Consider the following 7,840-nt stretch of genomic DNA (forward strand, 5'->3'; position numbering starts at 1 on the left):
TGGCAGCAGAGAATGTAGCGTCGTTAATGAGTTGAGGATCCATAACAAGTCAAATTTAGGAGTGTGGTACGTTGTTTTCTCTTTTCTTTTCTTTTGTTAATGGGATTGTTGTAGTTTAGAGGAATAAACGGGGATCCGAGTGAGTGTGTGTGGGAGCTTTGGGTTATTTAATTATGATTTGTGATTAGGAGAGTGAGTGAATGAGTGAGTGAGCGAGCGAGCGAGTTCTGAGTAGAGAGGAAACTGGAGTTTTTTTTTTTTGGACATGGCCTAAGGCCAAAAGAAACGACTCGGCTCACACAATCAGAACTTAACCCGACCCGAAAAACTACCCACACAGAGACCCACCCCCAAACCGACCCCAATCCTGTCTTCTTCTCCTTCACCTTCGACCAGAGATCTTTCAAAGCTTGAGCCTATTGCTGCATGTGGATGAAACAAGCTCCCAGACCTTCATCAGTGGCTTCAATCGGATTCTGCAGGTGCTGATTTCTCAAGGTCATCGAAGTTGCGCCTCCTCTTCTTTAAGAAGGTTGCTCCTCGTCTTCAATGGTGGCCATTTGTGCTTCGCGTGGCTTGTTGCTTCCTCGCTCCAAAGCGCAAGTGGTTCTGTTCTCCCTGGGGTGCTTTACCCATTTCTCTAAGGAAAGTCCTACTCCTGCCCTGTGGTAACTCCTGTCGTCCCCTCCCATGGCACCTCCCAAGTTGCATTGGTGCTGCCAGCGACTTCTACCAATGGCCCATCCCCTTGTCTCTGTTGGTTCATTGTAGCTCCCAGTTTTCGACCCAAGCATTTGAAATGCTCGAGTCTGATCATCCACTCCAGCTTCTTCACTCTTCCCTGGTTCAACACCCACCCTCCCAGGTAAAATATCTTCTCTGTGTTGTCTTTGATGGCTTGTTGAAAATGGAACCAAATTGGTATGATTCTGTATATTTTGCTCCTGCTAAAGTGTTGCGAACCCTGCTTCTATTCTGATTGTATTCTTAATTTGAGCAGGTGGATTGATGATCCACTGCCTCTGTAATCCATTCCCCGCTGCCGTTGCTGCCAGTTGGTGAGCTAAGTTGTTTCCGTCTCTTGGAGTCTAGGTAACTTCTACATCTGGAGCCTCTTTCAGCAGATAGAGAATGTCTCTGATGATTGCGTCTGTCTCTGCCAAAGAAGTTTTTGCCTTAATTACTTGAACCAGAGGTAAGCAATCTGTTTCTATTATGCATTTTTCTAGCTGAAGATTTTTAATAAGAATGAGTGCTTCTCTGTATGCTTGAGCTTCTGCTGCTAAACATGATGTTGACTTGAAAGTTGTTGTTAACCCTGAGACCATTTTTCCTCACTAGTCCCTGGCTACCACTGCTGAAGCTGCCATGCATGTTTTCCTGTGAAAAGCCGCATCAGTGTTCACCTTTAACCAATCCTTGTTCTTATTGTATTCTTAATTTGAGCAGGTGGATTGATGATCCACTGCCTCTGTAATCCATTCCCCGCTGCCGTTGCTGCCAGTTGGTGAGCTAAGTTGTTTCCGTCTCTTGGAGTCTAGGTAACTTCTACATCTGGAGCCTCTTTCAGCAGATAGAGAATGTCTCTGATGATTGCGTCTGTCTCTGCCAAAGAAGTTTTTGCCTTAATTACTTGAACCAGAGGTAAGCAATCTGTTTCTATTATGCATTTTCCTAGCTGAAGATTTTTAATAAGAATGAGTGCTTCTCTGTATGCTTGAGCTTCTGCTTCTAAACATGATGTTGACTTGAAAGTTGTTGTTAACCCTGAGACAATTTTTCCTCGCCAGTCCCTGGCTACCACTGCTGAAGCTGCCATGCCTGTTTTCCTGTGAAAAGCCGCATCAGTGTTCACCTTTAACCAATCCTTGGGCGGAGGCCTCCAAGTAACTCTCTTCTTCTCTGTGCTCCTGCCTGCTTCTGATATATTTTCATTGTTAATTTTCTCAATTACATTATAAACTTCTGCTGCTAGATGTTCTGAAGTGAATATTACTTTTTCTGGTTTGACTTGTGATTGCGGAAATATGTGCTGGTTTCTATCTTTCCATATGCACCAACACACACATCCCAATTTGCATAAAATATTTTCCTGGTCCTTCCCAGTCTCCCTCTTGATCTTTTCAATTGTGTCCATCACCCAACTCCCAAAAGATGTCACATTATGAACTGTAGGCAAAACTTGTAAGCTAGATCCAAACCACACAGCTCTAGCCCATGGGCATAACAATAATGCATGTTCAACAGATTCATCCGCTTGCTAGCATATATTGCATAACGATGTTTTTGCTATTTTCCTATGATACAAGCTAGCATTCACTGGCAGAATTCCTTGTATTGCTTTCCATAAGAACATTCTTACCTTTTGTGGTACCGATAGCCTCCAAATTGTCTCCCAGACCTTTTGCTCCTATACGGCCAGACAAAATGATCCCTTCTATTGATTAGGCTAATTAGTGTTTTGATTATTAACTCAGCTATGTTATCAGGAAATAAATCCCGAACTTTATTTGCATCCCAACCCTCTCCTTCTTTTATCAACTCACATACTTTTCGAAGTTGACAATCCACACACATTCCCTGTTTTCCTTTTCCTGCCACCCAGTTATCTTCCCAAATATCTATTTTCGCTCCACTTCCTACACTCCACCAGCCCTTTCTTTTGAGAAAATCTCTTCCCTCCAACATGCTTTTCCATATCCATGATGCGTTTCTTCCTTCTTCTGCCTCCCATAGATTGCAATTAGGATAATAAATGGCCTTCAAAATCCGAGCCCATATAGCATCCTCCTCTTTTAGCAGCCTCCATGCTTGTTTAGCCAAGTGTGCTATATTTTGACATTCTAAGTATTTAAAACCCAAGCCTCTATTCTTTTTACTCTTTGTCATTTTTTGTCCAACTCTTCCAATGAATGTTTCTTTCCTTTTCATTATTCAACCACCAAAATCTGGCTGTTGCTGCTTCGATTCTTTTGCAGAAGGATATTGGAAATTTAATGACATTCATAGCATAGATTGGAATTGCCTGTATTACCACTTTTATCAAGACCTCCTTGATAAACCCCAATTTTGCGATTTATCTTGTGCTTAATTTGGGGGATTTTATCACCTTTTCCCACATTTATTCAATGAAATAGCATGGTTTTGTAATTCTCCCTAAATTTGTGCTTAAGTGTAAAAACATACTTTTTAGGCCCTAAAATAGCTAAATTTAATTCACTTTAATTCCATTCGATGCCTTGATATATTTTTTTGAGTGATTTCAGGTTCATAAGGCAAGTATTGGATGGAAGAAGTGAGGAGAAAAGCATGCAAGTGGGAGAACTCATGAAGAAATGAAGGAACCGTAAAGTTGTCAAGCCTGACCTCCTGGCACTGAATCGACCATAAATTGAGCTACAGAGGTCCAAATGAGGCGGTTTCAGTTGCGTTGGAAAGCTAACATCTGGGGCTTCAAAATGATATAAAATTTGCCATAGTTTTCTGATGCATAGGGGTGCGCACGTGCCATGTAAGCATGCGCGCCGATGGAGCATGTGGTTCACTAAAGTGAAATCGTGGCCAGCGATTTTGCAGCTCATTTTGGGCCCAATCCAACCCATTTCTGATGCTATTGAACCCAAAAATTGAGGGAGGAATGAACCAAGTAGTTATAGTTTAGTTTTCATCATGTTTTAGGATAGAATTCTAGAGAGAGAGAGGCTCTCTCCTCTCTCTAGATTTAGGATAGAAATTAGGGTCAAATTAGGTTAATCACTCTCAAATTTCTCTTTTAATTCTTGTTTTGATTTCAACTCTCTTGATATTTTAGTGTTCTATTGTCTTAATATTCTTAGTTTCTCTTGTTAATCTCTTGTTTTGCTCTCTTTTATGTTTATGAACAATTGTTGGATCTTAATTTTCTTTAATGCAATTTTATGTTTCCATGCTCCTCTATGTTTATCTTTGATGAGTTTGGAAAACTCTAAGCAAATATTTGTGATGACTAAACATTATTACTTTAATAAATAGCAAAAATATTAATTCACAAATGCTAATAAATTAATTTTCGCTATGCAGGAACAATTGGGCCGAAAATAAAATTCTGGTGCTAGCCAAATTATACTCAGCCTTGACTAATGCAAGTATACATGATGAGTTTGGCTGAATTGATTTTGGGCCGAAACAAAATAAAATTAACAAGCCCAACTGTTTTATTATTGGCTCAGCCTTGAATGTCCAAATGTGTCTGTGGCTGAAGCTAGTTGTTATATTAAGCCAGAATGAGTTTTAATGCTACAAGCCCATGATTGTTTCTCATGCTTGATCCGAAAAAATTCATCAGGAAAGAAAATGTTATCATTTGCCTTATGCCCCTCATCAGATCTCATGGATAAATTATTTTTGGGCCAGTTGTGATTATCAATGTTACAAGCCCAAAATAAAATTGCTTAAGGCAAGCATGTTTGGTCCGAAACCATGAAGCAAAGATAACAAAGCTTCGTTTGCTTCCAACGGATCCAAGAACTTTACCATGCAATGGATTTCAAATTCACTCAATTATCATTAATAGCATAGGAACTATGAGAGAGAAAATGAGTGACATGATTGATGTGCTCAAAGCTACACGCCACTCTAAAGGAAGTAAAAGCACTTTTTTCACTTGAATTGATTAACTCATTTAATTACTTTCTTTCCAAGTTTATTCTCTCTCATCTCTTCCTTCTCTCTTTCGGTCATTAACCAGGAAACCATGAAAGCAAAAATGAGCTACCGAAGTGAAGGAAGAACACTCTACAAGACCATCATGATGATGGCAAGAAAACATACCAAAATAAAAGTATGTTGTGGCTGAGATTTTCACCAAATATGGTTAGATTTGGTGAGGTAATCTCGGGCTCTTCATGCTCAAAAATAAAGAAGAAGATTCGGCCAGCAAGGTAGAGATTCATGGAGGCATGTCTTGTCTTTGATTCTGCTCAACCACCATAGAGAGTAGCTAGAGTGGCGAAGTGATGGTAGAGGCAGAGATTGGAGCAGATGAAGCCATCATCATCATGAAGCATCAAGGGCCAGAAATCCATCTTGGAGAGCAAGCCAAGGATGGAGAGCTCGGATTGATGAAGAGTGATGACCAAGGAAGGACTAGAGGTAATTGCATGTTGGTTATTGCATGGTTATCTCTTCTCTCTCTGTGTGGCCGGACCGGATCTGTTTCTTGAAGGAAGAAGTTGGCTTGGGTGTTGGCTTCAAGTGTGAAGGCTTCTCTCTTCTATAAAAAGAGTGAACAGTCACGGTTTGAAGCAGGGAGTTAGAAGTAAGCAGTGAGAGTGCAAGGCACAAGATTCTCAGAGCTACCTAAGCTTACAGATTTTCTTCTCCTTTAATGTATTCTGTTTAGTATTTTTCTGTTTAATTTTGTCATGTCTTGAGTCTCATGGAAAAAGGCAAACAGTGAGCTTTGTATGAAAAAAGCCATAGAGCGGAAAAAGGCAGAGAGTGCAAAATTAAAAGAAAAAGCCATAGATGTCTTAGAGTTCTTTTGTTGATCTATGTTGTGTTTCATGATTCTGTGGGAATCCCCTTGTAAGTTGGGTTAGCACTTTACAGTTTGTAATCTGGAAGATTATAGTGAAATTCCATCATGTTTGTGATGGAGACTGGATGTAGGCTGCACTGCACTTAGCAGCTGAACCAGGATATATCTGGGTGTAATTTTCTCTCTTCTCTACTCTATTTCTGTCTCTACTGCACAGGAGCAAAAATCGAAAATATCTCGTGTCAAGTGACGAGACAAAAAGAAAAGTCTCGTGGCTAGGGACGAGATAAAAGAAAAAGTCTCGTGGCTAGTCACGAGATAAAAAGAAAAGAAGTTTCATGAATTGGTCTCAAAAGTCAGCAAGTGTTCAGAAGCAAAAAGGGGGCTAAGATTCAACCCCCCTTCTCTTAGCCATTGATAACCATCAATCTTCATTGTTATTGTTGATTTCTTGTTCATGATAGTTATGGGTTCTTTTAATTCTTGCATTTTATGATGTTTACTTTTCTTGCATACTAGGTGTTTGTTAAAATATTTCTTCTAGTTTTTGAGTAGTTTTCTCTCACTCTTGGCCTAGGCTAAGGGAATTGAGTGACCTTGAGTCATTGGGTCTCAATGAATTGGTGATTTGAGAACCCTTGGTGATCAATTTGATACTCATTGACACCAATCCACTACTAATCTAATTAGTAGATAGGTTGGAACTTATGGGTTGATGTGATCAAAGCCATTTGACGTACTTCGAGTCTAGGAGTAGATATTACGTACTTAAGACTTTTGGAAGTAGACTTAATGAGCTTGGTTCTTCATAATTGTCAATATATGGTTTGTAGACAAGGATGGTGATCTCAATTACCTATGTCTAGCCAAGAGTTCTTTCCATTTCTTTTATTTGTTCTTGTTATTTTATTTTCTTGTCATTTACTTTCTTGCTAATTACCAAATCAAACCCCCCTTTTTTTTGTTCTTTATAGCCAATAATTGAGCACTTTATTGTAATTCTTTGTGAGACGACCCGGAGTTCAAATACTTCGGTTAATTTTCATTGGGGTTTGTACTTGTGACAAAACCAAATTTAATTTGATTTGAGGATTGACTATTGGTTTGGACTATACTAACAACGGAATTATTTTGTGGAATTCCGAACAGGTATAAATCCTTGTATCAAATTAATGGCGCTGTTGCCGGGGAGTTGCAATGGTGTTACATTATTGGCTATTGTGAATATTGTGAATATGTTTGCTTTTTGCTTATTTGTTAGTTTTTGTTAGCTTTAGGACTTTGTTGCTTATTTTTGTTAGTTTTTGTTTCTATTTGCTATTATGAATTCTCATCCTCACTTTGGCTATGAGTTTGGCTCAAATTATGTTGTAGGAAATGAAAACTACAATGGTAACATGCATCAAGGATTTGGGAACAATCAAAGATGGGAGGAGCCTCAAGGGATTGATCAACCTTATTGGCAACAACCCCCTCCGGTTTCTTATGGGTATAATTCTAATCCTAATGCATATCAATCTAATGGATATGGTGACCCTTATTGTGATTGTTAACAACCACCACTACATGCCTATGAACCACTGATGACAAGTCATCTTAGCCTATTTTAACTAGCCTTTTTCTTTTGTTTTTAATTGAATTATGCACTTTCTTGAGCCAAAAGCAAGCCAATTGGGTAGATTTTCATGTTTCCTTTGATTTAATCAACCATGTATGAATTCATGCCATTTCATGAGGTTTTAGGCTATATTTGTTGCATATTATGAAAGAATGAATATCTCATGATTGCACCTTCTCTTGGCTTCTGCAATTTACTTTTCTTTAATTTCTCTTGCAATTGTTATTGTTGGATCTAGGAAGGCATTGAGATCTAGACTTGGTTATCTAGTCTCTTGGGTCCTGAGATCTTAATTCCAATTTTACATCCTCTGTTTACTGCTTTCCATGCTCATTTACTTTTCTGTTTAAGATCCAGTTTGATTCAAGACATCTTCTATTTCTCTGTTTGTTGCAATTTACTTTTCCTTGTTTAATTCCTGCAAATCCAACTCCCAATTCCCTTTACAATTCAAGCTATTTACATTTCTAGCACTTTAAGATTCTGCAATTTACATTTCTTGCGTTCTAAGTTTAAGGGAACGCGAAATCCTTTCTCAGGAGACAGATAAGCAATTGGAGGACACAGATAAATGCTTAGAACTACTAAGCAAGGAAAATGAAGGCCAATTGATGGATATGAAAGAGAAAGTGGAAGAGCAAGATAAGGAGGCCACTGCATCAAGTGAACTTTCAATGAAGAATGAGGTGGTTGAACCTGAAACT

At 38.9% G+C, this 7,840-nt stretch overlaps 2 long non-coding RNA genes across 2 annotated transcripts; one reads left to right on the plus strand and one right to left on the minus strand.

The window, feature by feature from the left end:
* LOC110272281 lies at positions 7 to 1,422 on the plus strand. Its single transcript, XR_002363440.1, has 3 exons — positions 7 to 865; positions 1,001 to 1,195; positions 1,342 to 1,422. It is a non-coding gene; the product is annotated as an uncharacterized LOC110272281 (long non-coding RNA).
* Positions 1,334 to 3,161, minus strand: LOC110272282. The gene is made up of 2 exons (XR_002363441.1): positions 1,856 to 3,161; positions 1,334 to 1,406 (listed from the first exon to the last, which is right to left on the minus strand). It is a non-coding gene; the product is annotated as an uncharacterized LOC110272282 (long non-coding RNA).

Source organism: Arachis ipaensis, chromosome B05, assembly GCF_000816755.2.
Source record: "Arachis ipaensis cultivar K30076 chromosome B05, Araip1.1, whole genome shotgun sequence".
NCBI classification, from domain to species: domain Eukaryota; kingdom Viridiplantae; phylum Streptophyta; class Magnoliopsida; order Fabales; family Fabaceae; genus Arachis; species Arachis ipaensis.